The 12,531-nt window shown below is 47.9% G+C and overlaps 2 long non-coding RNA genes across 2 annotated transcripts; one reads left to right on the top strand and one right to left on the bottom strand.

The window, feature by feature from the left end:
• Positions 1-890: 890 nt before the first annotated feature.
• Positions 891-1,919, bottom strand: LOC110348832 (uncharacterized). The gene is made up of 3 exons (XR_002394407.2): positions 1,716-1,919; positions 1,346-1,596; positions 891-1,246 (listed from the first exon to the last, which is right to left on the bottom strand). It is a non-coding gene; the product is annotated as an uncharacterized LOC110348832 (long non-coding RNA).
• Positions 1,920-2,014: 95 nt separating this feature from the next.
• LOC110348831 (uncharacterized) lies at positions 2,015-3,584 on the top strand. Its single transcript, XR_002394405.2, has 3 exons — positions 2,015-2,159; positions 2,798-3,100; positions 3,312-3,584. It is a non-coding gene; the product is annotated as an uncharacterized LOC110348831 (long non-coding RNA).
• Positions 3,585-12,531: the final 8,947 nt, after the last annotated feature.

The following is a 12,531-nucleotide window of genomic DNA, read 5'->3' as shown; positions in this document are numbered from 1 at the left end:
GAACAAGGCCAGGCAGGGTGAGCACACAGGGAATGGCCATATCCTGCTGTCATTATCATGGCTGCTTCCTCCCACCTGGACACAGATGCACCCAGCATCAGCAGAGCACAGCGAGACTCCTGGACAGAGGTTGCCCTGCCCTGCCTGAGCTCTAGGCAGGCTTCTCCACGTGCCCAGGGTTCATAGGGACACAGCTGCCCTGCTCTGGGCCTCAGCTTTTCCACCTGTAAGGGGGGTGACCAGTGTCCCTCTGCCCATGGGGTGGGTCCAGGACTTGATGCTTCCAGAGCCCTGCAGTGGGGACTCATTACATGACTCACTGTAGAAATCACCTGGGCAGCCAGTGGATCTGAAACTTGAAGGAATCCAAGACAGGGCAGGGCACGGAGGCCATGCACGGGCAAGTATGGAGACAGAGCTAACTGCAGAGCCTTGTGTCCATAGCAAGGAACTTGACTTGAAGAGATATGAGGTTTCAGAGGCTAGGAACTGGGGACTGACTTGATCTGTTATTTAATTTTTTCAATTGCATTAAAGCATAATTCATACTCAACAAATATACACATCCCAAATGTATAGTTTGATGAGCTCTGACGAACATCAACACCATGTGCCAACTACAGTCAAGGGATGGGCTATTTCCATCACCCAACAGGTGCCTTGGGGCCCTGCACTGCCCACTAGCTACTAGTGGTACTAGTGGCTTGATCTGTCTTTTTCAGGATTTCATAGAAAGAATCCTATAGTATGTGCTCATCTGGTTTCATTTGCCATGCAAAATGTTTCTGAGATTCACTCATGTTGTTGAATACACAGGTAGCTTTTTTCCACCTGTTCCCAAAGTTTTGTCCATTAAAAACAAAATTATTATGAGCAATGTATAAGTCTTTGTGATGTTATTTTAATTTTACTGATTAAATGCCTAAGAGTAGAGTTTCTGACTCATATGGGAACGTCCACCCTTTTAAGAAATAGCCGAAAGTGTTTCCCAGAGATATTATTCCCCTTTCACATTCCACCAGCAACTCACGAGAATTCCAGTTAGAATCCTCCCAGCATCTGGTTCTGCCCATGGTGTTGATCAGCTTCTCAGTGCTGTGACCAAACACCTGACACACACAACTTACAGATTCAGGGTATCAGAGGGTTCAGTTCACGGTCACTGGCTCCATGGCAGAACCATCCTGATGGAAGGGTGTGGAGGAGGAAAGCTGCTGAGCGCGCAACATCCAGGAAGCAGAGAGAGCTGGAAGAGAGCCAGAGGGGAAGAGGGCACGGACCTGACGTGATCCTCAAAGTCCTGCCCACAGCCACCCAGAGACACCCAGCAGTGCACTTTACTAACCTCCAGGCACCTTTCAAGCCAGTTACGCTGATGATCAAGAACAACCGTCACACCACCCATTCAATGGAGCTTTAGTTTTCTCACTGGGACTTATTTTACACTTTCTTGATAAGTAATGATCACATATTTATTAAGTACTTATAAATTTTTGTCAAATGTCTGTTCAAATTTTATGCATTTGTTTCCAGATTGTTTTCCCACACTGAAGACCTGTGGGCTATGGATGAGATTACAGATGATTGCCCCAGCATCTAGGATGAGAAAAATATCTGTGCTAGAAGCTTTGAGGTAGGAAGAGTAGGTACCCCAGGAACACTTCATATCAAAGAAAGGAAGGGTGGTTTATCTGTGGAGTAGGCACAACGCCCACCTAGGCCTTTGTCCTGTGGTCCCACCTCTTCTCCATGGTCCAGACTTCCACTGACTTTAGTCCACCGCCTCTCTCTCCACCCTTAGGAAGCAATGGGATTGGCTCCCTGGAGAGGCAACCTGGTCTCCTGGACAGGGGGAGTGGAGGGCGCTTGGCCCCTCACTATTTCTTTTCACCCATGCTCTGGGTTCTAAGGCCACCTGTTCTCAGAAGCCTTTGCTGATTTCCAAGCAACCACTGTGAGGCTCAATTCTGACATCATCTACAAGGCAGTGGTCGAGGCAGCTCTGAGCTGCCTCTGAGCCTCAATAACAGCAGGGCTTCCTCTGCTCACATGGGGTCGCGACCACCACAGAGGAAGTTATTTTAGGCTTTGTCTTTCTTGGAGAAAGGCAGTGTGCAATCAGCTGATTTGGTTCATTCAGTGTCACACAAGGGATTTATGTAAGAACCAGAAAGAAATATCAGGGTTTCTTATAACCAATCTAAGCCTCTCTCTATGATATTCCACAGTGGAGCTGAACAATTATATTGAATTGAAGAAAAGCTTTATGACAGTTGCCCACTATGAATCCTTTTCCCCTCTCCTTAGCTCTAATTTAAAGGCCAGAGGCTGCACAAGGTAAATATCCCATTCCCAGTCAACAGGGGTGCCCCGTGAACGATAAGCAGAAATGCATTTTACGGCTTTTGCAGATTTAGACAAATCGGGGAAGTCGCAGCTCTTGCTGGCCCTTTCTCTTCTCCTCGCTGACTGTCCTGAATGTGAGTGTGATGGCTGGAGTGGCAGCTGCCATTTTAAGACCCCAGTGAAAAATTCAATTGAGTTTAGAGATTAAAGTCCTATAATCACTCACTTCCCGTTTTCTTGTTATGTGAGAAACACAGAATTCTGTTGGTCTGAGCCATTGTTGCTTAAAGGTTTTGTTGGTTGCAGTTAAAAGCATTCATAACTAACATTAAGTATCTCCTGAGGAAAGCAATCTTCAGAATTCGTAGAATGATGCGACATTGACATGATTAAAAGCTTTTCTTCCATTTAGTCAATAACACAAAGTATTTATTACATTCTCACTATCCAGGCTGCCCTGTTCCGAGTGAAAGCGACACATAAGGGCCACACAACAGAGGACCCTTCTCCTCCAGAGCCCCTTACACTGAAGTGGGGAACAAGAAGAACGTGTGGACAATCAGGTCACTCTGATCGCTGATGAGTAAGACAGCGAGGAAACCCAGGCAGGGCTAGGGTTGGACTGCACAGGGAATGTGGCTGCTGTAAGACCTTCAAGACCTCCTCACAAGGTCACGAGAGTGTACAGAGGACATGCTGTGAGAAGTAACATCTGCCTGAGACCTGAATATGGGGAAGAGTTGGGCACGTGAAGGTATTGAGGGAGCTGGAGTGGAGTGACCATTAGGGACCCGAATCTAAGGCAGGAGCAGGTGGGTGAGCTCAGCAGGGGAGGGGAGACAGAAGGGAGGAGGCCAACAATGGAGAGAGGCCAGGTCCTGGGGAGCACGGCAAAGGCTGAAGGGAGGAGACTGGACTCTGCAGTCTGGGCCCGTCCATTCCCGGCCTGGTCTTTCTGCCCTCAGCCTGCAGCCTCCTTGCTGTACGATGATAGTGTTCCACAGAAGCCATAGCTGTCTGGTGTCATTCAACAGAGCTGCCACCCCTCTGGCTTAGAGGGTCTATCTCAACAAGGCTGCAGCTGGCCCAGCAGGAAAAGGAACATCTGTTTAAAAGCCCAGCTGCCCATGCAGGCATTAGTTGATAATACATGGAAATGAAGAGCTCAGGAAATAAGCCTGAGTTCCAATCCTGATTGCCTACGCCACATTTTAGCTGCTTAATCCTGGGCAAACCTGGCAGCCTCCTTGAATCTCAGCTTTCTGATTTCAAAAATATCAATAATAAATGCCTTTATCTCATGTTCATAAGGATTCAGTGATAACGTACAGAAATACTAGTGCCTAGGATATAGGAAGTTCAGGAAATTAGCAACTTTCTATGATATTATCAAATACTATTGTCTTGAATAGCAAATACTACAGCAGGTAGCAAACAAAAACTACTGCAGTTCATGGTCACTTGATATTTCTGCCACTTCCTCCACTTGAAACCCTAAGCAGGTCAGGTGTGATCCTTAACTTGTTCATACCTGCATTGAGGACTTCAGCTCCCAACTACCTAGGCCAGAGCAGTAAAGAATTTACTCACAGATAATTGGTTATAGTCAGAAAATTATAGAGGAGGAGAAGGAAGAGGAGGAGGGGAGAAGGGAAAGGGCAGTAATAATGTAATTATTTTTAGCTGACAAAACACCAGGGATGACATCACCCTTAGGTTCTTGGACAGGTGACATCACGTGAGCCACCTTCCAGGGTTAGGATGGGTATCCAGGGCTCAAAACTCCACGAGGCACTCACACCCAGGTGCTGCTCCCGAACCCACCCAGGCCTGAGACTCAGTGCGCCCTTAAACCCTGCAGCCAGAGCCTCTTTCTGCCTTGTCTAGACCCTGCACCTTCACTGTGTTACAACTGTCCTGCTGTGACTCCCCCTCCACCTCCTGAGCCTGCATTACTGCACGGGCCCAGGTAACCACAGAAGAAGTAGAAAGAGACTCATTATTTCCTCGTCTCTGACCAGGACCCGAGGCTGATCTCTCTTCACCTGCTACTTATCTCCTGGCCGCTTCAGAGAGATTTTCTTAAATCCCCGCAGACCCAATTTCCCGACAATGATACTAGTAATAGCTGCTAATACGCACTTCATGAAATTGCAGAGTGGATTCCAAGCTGTAGAAATGTCACATTCTGTTTGGCCTCCTGGAATAGCTTGAGCTATGGAACAATAAGGTTTCTTGGAGTTAATAGGGTTTCCTGGTGGAAAGTACCTTTTTTTGCCTAACATTTTGCCTTGTGGACCACAGAGTCGCTTATAGATTTTCAGCAACTTGAAACTGATTCCACTAGGATCCAAGAGTCCCCTTGATAACCGTGTAATTAGACACGGGATCACCATGTCAATAACATTAGGAAGGCGTCCTGGCTTCCGACCCCTACCATGGGCTAGACACAGACATGTTCACTGGTAACCATGGCCTCCAGCTAAGCTCACTACCATGTCAGCAGTGGAACAGCAGCTGCCAAATGAGCACTTGGTGGATGCTTTTCTATCTGCTCAGTATGTTGGAAGGCATATGATGGTCACAGGCGGTGAGAACTGCTGTCACACTTAGGCTGCAATGTCAACTTGATTGGCTTTGGAATCTGCCCAAAATGGAGGGAGCACACTTCTGGCTATGTGTGGGTGGGTGGCTGCGGTGGCATGGCCTTGAGTATCATATCTGGTTACTCACTCCTTCCTCTCTAGTGCTGCACCACTGCTCTGCTTCTGGCTGCAATGAGCTACCTAGCTTTCTTCCACCAAGCCCTTCCACCATGACGTTTCTGCCTTGGAGTCAGCTGACCATGGACTGAATCCCCTTAAATTATAAGCCAAATTAATCCTCTCTTTCTTTAAGTTTTGGGTGTTGGGTATTGTGTCCAACAACAGGAAAACTGGCTAATACAGCTCTTTCCATTCCCATTTCACGTATGGGACCAAAGTTATCTATACTATCTGTATCAGTCAGTGCTCACTAGGGACACATTTAATATAAGATATACAGATATATAAGGCTTCATAAGGTAGGCTGGCAATGGCTGCTCACAGAGTCAGGTGTGGAAGAGTGCAAAGAGTGTCTACAGCCGGAGACCCAAAGGATTCAGTCAAAGACGGAAGACCGGAAGCTCACTGAAGAGTCCTGTGTCATATCAGGAGGCCTGATATCAGACCACATCGGGAGGCCGAAAGGTCTGTGCTGGAAGCCAGGAGAAAATGTCCAGGGTGAAGGAGAAGACTGGAACTCCTCCAAAGAAACAGAAGGGAGCCTTCCTCCTTTGGTCTCCTCTTTATTTCATTCAGGGTACAAGCCTCTTAGTTGGTGTCTCTCACACATACCATACATCTCTCATCAGTAAATCCATCCAGCCACATCTGGAACTATGCTGATCCAATTGGGCATTTCTTACTCAAGTTGACACAACAGTCAGCTATCACGTGATCCCACTGTCAAAAAGAAAAGTTATAGAAAAGCTCAAGATCTCCTGTAAACATTGGTGTTTTATCCACGCTGCAAACTTCATACATGCTAAAACACTGTACTGTTTCCTTTGAAGTTACTAAAAAATCAGAGCTTAAGAAACAAAAAATGCAAACATTAATTATATAATATTTAATTGTAATCTTGCCAATTTCCTGTTGCATATCTATTTTTTCCTCTAAAAGCCAGGGTGCTGTGTACTACCTAAAATGGAGAGATATTGGATGGACTGTCGCAGAGGACCCCCCAGTGATGCCAGAGGAGTGAGCCATGGACGGGACTGTGGCACCCAGTCGGCAGAGATGGTTTTCGTTAGTACACATCTGACATGCACGTGATTACATTCACCAGGGAGTCGGTCCACGTACATAACGCGTCTCAAAAGATCTGTTTCTTTTTGTTTATCTTCTATTTTACTCTTTAATTTATTTATACTTTGGGTTTCTCACATAAGAGGAACTACACAGCATTTAGGACTGTGTGTTTGATTTATTTTCCTTCACGTGACGGTTTCAAGGTGCCTCCATTGAGACTTCCACATCAGACTGTAGGGACTGCATGCAGCAGTGGACAGAATTAATGGCTGGAGGAGTTTATTTACATTGGATAATTTCTCATGACCTATCAACCCCCCATGGACCATAGCACTTATTCTAACAGTGATAGGAAAAGAAGGGAATGGAAGAAAGTGAGCACAGAGATGAATACAAGGATGAGAGAAAGAAGGAACAGCACGGAGCCATGGGAACCGAAATCTGTTCACTGCACTTCCCATGGTAGGACCTCCACAGTGCTTCAAGCCTCCCCATTAACATGGATAAGACAGAGGCCCTGAGTCACAGAGAAAAACGATCCAAGTCTTGTTTCAGTGCATTATTCACAAGTTGTCCTTAAGCACCCGATGCCCTGAATGTGCTTCCTCTCACAAATGTAAACTCAAGGGCAGAACAGCACCAAGCTGAAGTCCCTGGAAAGTCTTCCCACTGGGTGAACTGGAGCCAGGCCACTGGTCACTGTGCATGTCAGATATCGTGGACATCCAGGATGCATCCCTCTCATCCCCCGAATGGTGAGGATGTCCCACCCCAGCCCATCTGCAAGACTGACTTGAATGCGGGTCTCACACCCTGTTCGATGTGGGGCATTGTCACACCTAAGTCACGCTGCGCTCCTAAACAAGCTTGTCGGTGTCACACACACAGAGGCAGGTTTTAAGTCACCACATTTGTAGTGTTTTCTTCCACTGAAGGAATAGGAAGCTAATGCCCATGCCATGTTCACTCAGGGCCCTCCGAGGTTTTGAGCACAGTCCTCACAGGACACAGCCCTCACAATGCGACATGCACCATCCCACAAAGATGCCCGCGACCTGAACAGGAGAAACCCATGGGAAGTCCATGGCCCGAAGTCACCCCGATTTGTAGTAAATTACCTGCATTCATATGTCAACACATTCCTTCACATTTGCACACTGCTCCAAAATGTACAGCTTGTGTACACAGGGTTACACAGCTAAGTGCCAAAGCTCAGCAGAGGTTTTAATTTCTCTTGCACAGGTGCAGAGGTTGAGGCCAGAAGGAGCTATGTGGCTTCTCTGCCTGGGTCCAAACAGATGGGAAATAAAGGGGCTTCCTTGTTACAGTCAAAAGAGTGACATCTCTATGGGATGAAGAAACCCAGCAGCATTCATTACACCTGCCTGTGAGCAAAGCCAAGCCTTGTGAGATGCTCTCAGGAATACCAAGGCGTCACCTCTCAGGAGCTTTACCCGGGGCTGGGAACCATCCACAGCCGAATGGGTACAAAGGAGAAACACTTCCGGGTCAGACGCCATGGCCTGACCTCTGCCTTCCTCCTTGACCTCTGACCTCTTTGACCTCATCCTGTCTCTCTCTCCATGTTCAGCAGGCCCCAGCACAGCAGCTCACTCTGCTCTCCAAATGTGCTCCACACCTGTTATGCCCGGGTCACTATTCCCCAAGGGTTTGCATTGCTAGATCTTTCTCAGCACGTGGACTTCAAATCTAATACAACTTCCACATAAGCCCCTCCCTAGCTTCACCACTCCTGATACCCTGTTGGTTGTACTCTGTATTTATGTGTTCACTTGTTGTCCATGCATCCTTCCTATTGGGACATGAACTCCTTGTTAAACACTTCGGTGCATAGAAGATACTCGGTGCAACAGTGGTCAGCATGAACAGGAATCTAGAAGCCAGTCGCTTGCCCACCACCCGGGTAAGGACGGCTGAGGAGTGGGAGATGCGTACGGCTCCAATCTTCAGCTCCTTCCCTGCCCGGATCTCAGGCTCTCGTTTCCCATGACTCAGTGGGTGCAGCTGTGCCCAGGCCTCAGGACTGCTGTGAGGACGCACAGGGGAGCACACAAGGTGTGCTTGGCATGGTGCCTGGTGCATGGGAAAGGCCGGATGGGACCTGTGGTCCCTGCTACACTCACATGGAGGAAATGAAACCCTGAACCATTGTCCCTAATGCTTCCCCCTTCCTGCGTGCATTGCAGACCCTCTCACCTTTGTCCCGTGGCCTTGCAGGCCCCCCACTAGAGGACACAGTGTCCTGTTTCTCGCCGACGCTTGGTGTGACCATGTGCCTCACAATGGTGGCTGTGGGCAGAGCAGCAGGTCTCCCATCTGGATGCAATTCCAGGAGACACCGCAGTCTCCCTCCTCTGTGGCCACCAGAGGAGCTCGTCCTGAGTCAGCACTGTCCCCGTGGCCTGTGAATGCACTGCACAATGTCACACAGACCAATGTGTAGCATTTCTGCCACCCGGGGAGTGGCTCACAGCCTTGTCCACAAAGAGCCATGAAAACGGTCTGCACGCGACCTGCCAACATCAGTATTCAACTGGATCTGTAAACACAAGACCAAATTAGAAATACTCAAAATATGGGACTTTTGTTGGCGGCCTTAAGGTCAGTTCTGAAAGCATAAATTCTTTCACTTAGGATGCCCTATCTTCCCTGCCGTAGACACTTCAGATGACGTACTCCAAAACCATCCACAGCTACCGGTCTCTGGTCTTCTCCTATGGTAGAGGCTAGAAAGCAAAATATTCACCTTTTCTATTTCCATTGAGGTTAGATGTAGCTCTGTGACCTAATTCAGACCACTGATATTTAAGTGGAAGGATCTAGAGAAGCTATCCCTTCTTAAATAAAAAGACACACGTTGTAAGGGCAGCATTTTTAACACACCTTTCTTTCTCCTGCCAGTAATGTGAATGTGATTGGGGCAGCCATCTGGTAACCACTGAAAGGAAAACTATAGACTAAAGACATCGAAGAAAGAAGAGAGAAGAGCCCTGGGATCTTGGGGGCAGCACTGAGACATCACTCCAACCTAACCTCCCTACCTCTGGATTTAGTCGTGGTGATGCGTGTCTCATCGTCCACACGGAGTTGAACGGCAGCAGAGAGAACATGAAATCTTGTCCAAGAAGACCACAGCCCGGGTCTCAGATATGGGCTGTGTGTCCCTGTGCAGCTTCCCGAAACTCTCTGAACCTGCACGCACTTATTTTTAGAAAAGAGGTTAGGCAATGAACTTCTAGAGTCTGCTAAGAAAAGAAAGGATGGCCGGGGATTTAGCTCAGTGGTTTCGCCACCTGCTGCACAAGTGCAAGGACCCAAGTTCGATCCCCGGTACCAAAAAAGAAAGAAAAGAAAAGAAAGGAGCCCACGGAAAGTGCCCTGCCTGGGGCACGGTCCATAAAAACCTGCACCTTAGATCTCAGTTTCCATTCCAACAGAATACCTCCACCCAAACCATGCACACATCTTGATATGTTAAGGACATAAAAAGTGAAATCTATTTAGTTTGTCTCTATACAGCTCCTCATTTGTTGGTGCACATTTTCTTTAACAACTGAAATGAATCACACACCCTTAATCCCAGCATCACACACTCTAGATCCAGCCACCTCTGAAAAGCCCCGCCTACGACTGCATGAGGCTTTGAGGGTACAGCTAGACCCAGCCATAACAACTAGCTAACGAAATGTGAACCTGGCTGGGAGACCAGCAGGGTCCCAGCTCAACTGCTAAGGGCAGACCCAGAGATGACTGTCCTTCCCCAGAGCCCGAGCCAGTGAGGAGAGGACTGTCCACCGCAGGAAGCCTTTGCTCTCCTCCCTGAAGCATCTCAGTGGAGCCTGGACTGTGAGGGTAACCTCACTGGGAACTGGTAGCCCTGGCTGCTGGAGTCTGCCAGCCCTGCCCATGGGCCTCCACACTGATTTGAGATTAAGACAGCTGAGGGTAGGGGCTGGCAGGAGCGGCTTGCACAAGGAGCGTTTTGCAAAATACCATTACATTGTCACAGGCCAACTGCTATCCATCCTCACAATGACAGACAGTAATTCTGTGATGCTAACTCAAACCAGGAGAAAGAACCTCCTTCTGAAAAGTTCATGCAGTTAATAACAGATGAACATGTTATTCAGCAGTTCTTGCCCTTCCCAATACTAATTATATTTATTCTCTTTCATTCGTGCATTGTTTTTATATAAATGTAATCGTGCCTTGGTAAATCCATCACCATTTGCTGCACAGCAATGCTGACCACACCTCTTCCGTTTGACTTGTAAAGCATTGCATTAAAATGGTTTTTGCACCCAAATCCACCCAATGAGTCACACCCATGATGACAGGATGAGGCGACATGCACTCCGGGTGCTCTTACAAAGCCTGTTTGCATGAGGATGTGTCGTCACCACTGTTGCTAGAAGAATGTCATGTTCCCAAAGAGGAGGGGAGGGGGCAGGACGATGGCAAATGTGGAAGCACCTCAAATAAGATGCACAGAGGTCTTTGTTCTGGCCTTTCCAGTTCTGATTTGTGCTGCGAAAAGCAATGGAGGCCCCAGGCTTACAGAAATCACTTGTGCGAAAGAAGACAGCTCCTGAAGGGCTCTTGTGAGCTTCCTTATTAGCACTGCTGCCATTTGGCCAGGTGCGAGGCTCTAACACACCCACCTGCTCCACGTCTCCCGGGGAACTCAGTGGGAGGAAGCCTCTGCAGAAAGGGCAGCAGACGTCATGGAAAATTGCTTCTGATCTGTAAATCCCAAGTGGAAGCGAGTGGCCTATCTGCAGCCTCTTGTGAAGCCTATGATGCAAGCTTAGAGTGAGCAAAATGGAACATGATATTCAACTTCCCTTTAGTTTGAAAAGACGCCATTTGCAATTAATCTTCCCTCTTTGGCTGTCGTTTGTACAATTTGGGGCATCGAGTGAATGACTCACCAAGGAGCTTTCTCACATGAGCACATCTCCCCCCGAGCCTCAGGGAAAAGTCTGTCCCTAATCCTCCACATCCAGAGCAGAGGCGCCTCAGACACTTGCAGAGGACAAAGAGCTTTTGTTCTCTTTGTGTAGAGACTCAGCGTGGGAGCACTGCTGCTTCCCGCAGCCTTCTAGAAAAGCACCTGGCAGAGACCCACCAGATTTATAGGCAACTTGTGAAGAGAATGCCCAGGGCAACTGAGGCATCCACTTCCTGCTGGAGCTCAGGTCAGTGGTCCAGCAGGTAAAGTTTCAGCATCAAGACACCAAGATCCTCTGCAGTGGGCTGTCGGTCTCACGTGTTAATCAGATGCACTTCCTCAGCTGCTGCCTTTTCTCTCCAGACCCATAGACATGACCACAATGCCATGCTCCTGCTGACCTTGGCACTGTTAAAATTTGTTTGCCTTCTTAGTAAACAGCCTGCAAGAGCAACTCAGTTGTGTGGTAATAAGATACAGGCCAGTTAGAACGGTACCCTAAGTTTGATGATGGCTGATGTATAAATACCAATTTCTTCCTCCTGTCTCTAGGATAGTGAGAAATCCAGCACTATTCTCTCCTATATAAATAAAGACTCCATCCAACAGATGTGAGGCTGCGTTCCTCAGAAGCCCCTGGCTGGTGTCTGGAGAAGGTAATGCCCAGATGTACAGATGGCACAGTCCAGGGTGGACACCTGCTTTCCTCTTGGGAGTCTGGAGCAGTGGGGCCTGCCAGGCTGAGGCGCCTTCCTGACCAGTGTACTTAGCAACTTAGCAAGACCCTGTCTCAAAATGCATAAATAAATCAGTAGGTTCAATCCCCAGCACCACAAGAAAATAAAGATTTGGAAATAGAATTTCAAAAATCATTCTTTATTTTCCCTGATTCCAGGAGATTCCCATTTAGAAAATGCCTGGTATAATTTGTTTGTTAAGAAAGATGGAGAATATTTAGGAATGTTCTCAAATTGCTAATACAGTCAGGAGTTTAGGAGAGCTAAGGCTAGAGACCATTGTCACATTCCAGGCCTTGGACAGGTGTCCTCCAAAAAACAGTTGAAGGACACTGCCCCAAGGGACACCCAAAGGCCCAAGGAAGACGAGTGACCATCCTCACTCAAAACAAGGGGAGGAGAGAGGCAGATGGGGAGAAGGAGGTGGAGACATCCCTCCTCCATTGCAGGAAGGAGGTGGTGAACTCTGCTGTAAATCTGACCTCAGTTCGCACTGCAGCTCCATGACTTGCCAAATGAGCGACTTTGACGGCCGTTTCTCTTAGCCTCAGCCCATCCTAACAGCATGATAAATGTGATCATTAACATGCTATTTGCAAGCTTGCTGACTTGACCCTGAAACATCACTCCCATGTGAACGACC

Source organism: Heterocephalus glaber, unplaced genomic scaffold (assembly GCF_053883595.1).
Source record: "Heterocephalus glaber isolate CG9 unplaced genomic scaffold, H.glaber_assembly_v1.0 deba00001687, whole genome shotgun sequence".
NCBI lineage: Eukaryota > Metazoa > Chordata > Mammalia > Rodentia > Bathyergidae > Heterocephalus > Heterocephalus glaber.
The sequence above is the reverse complement of the archived record's forward strand: the minus strand, read 5'-3'. Positions and strand labels throughout refer to the sequence as shown.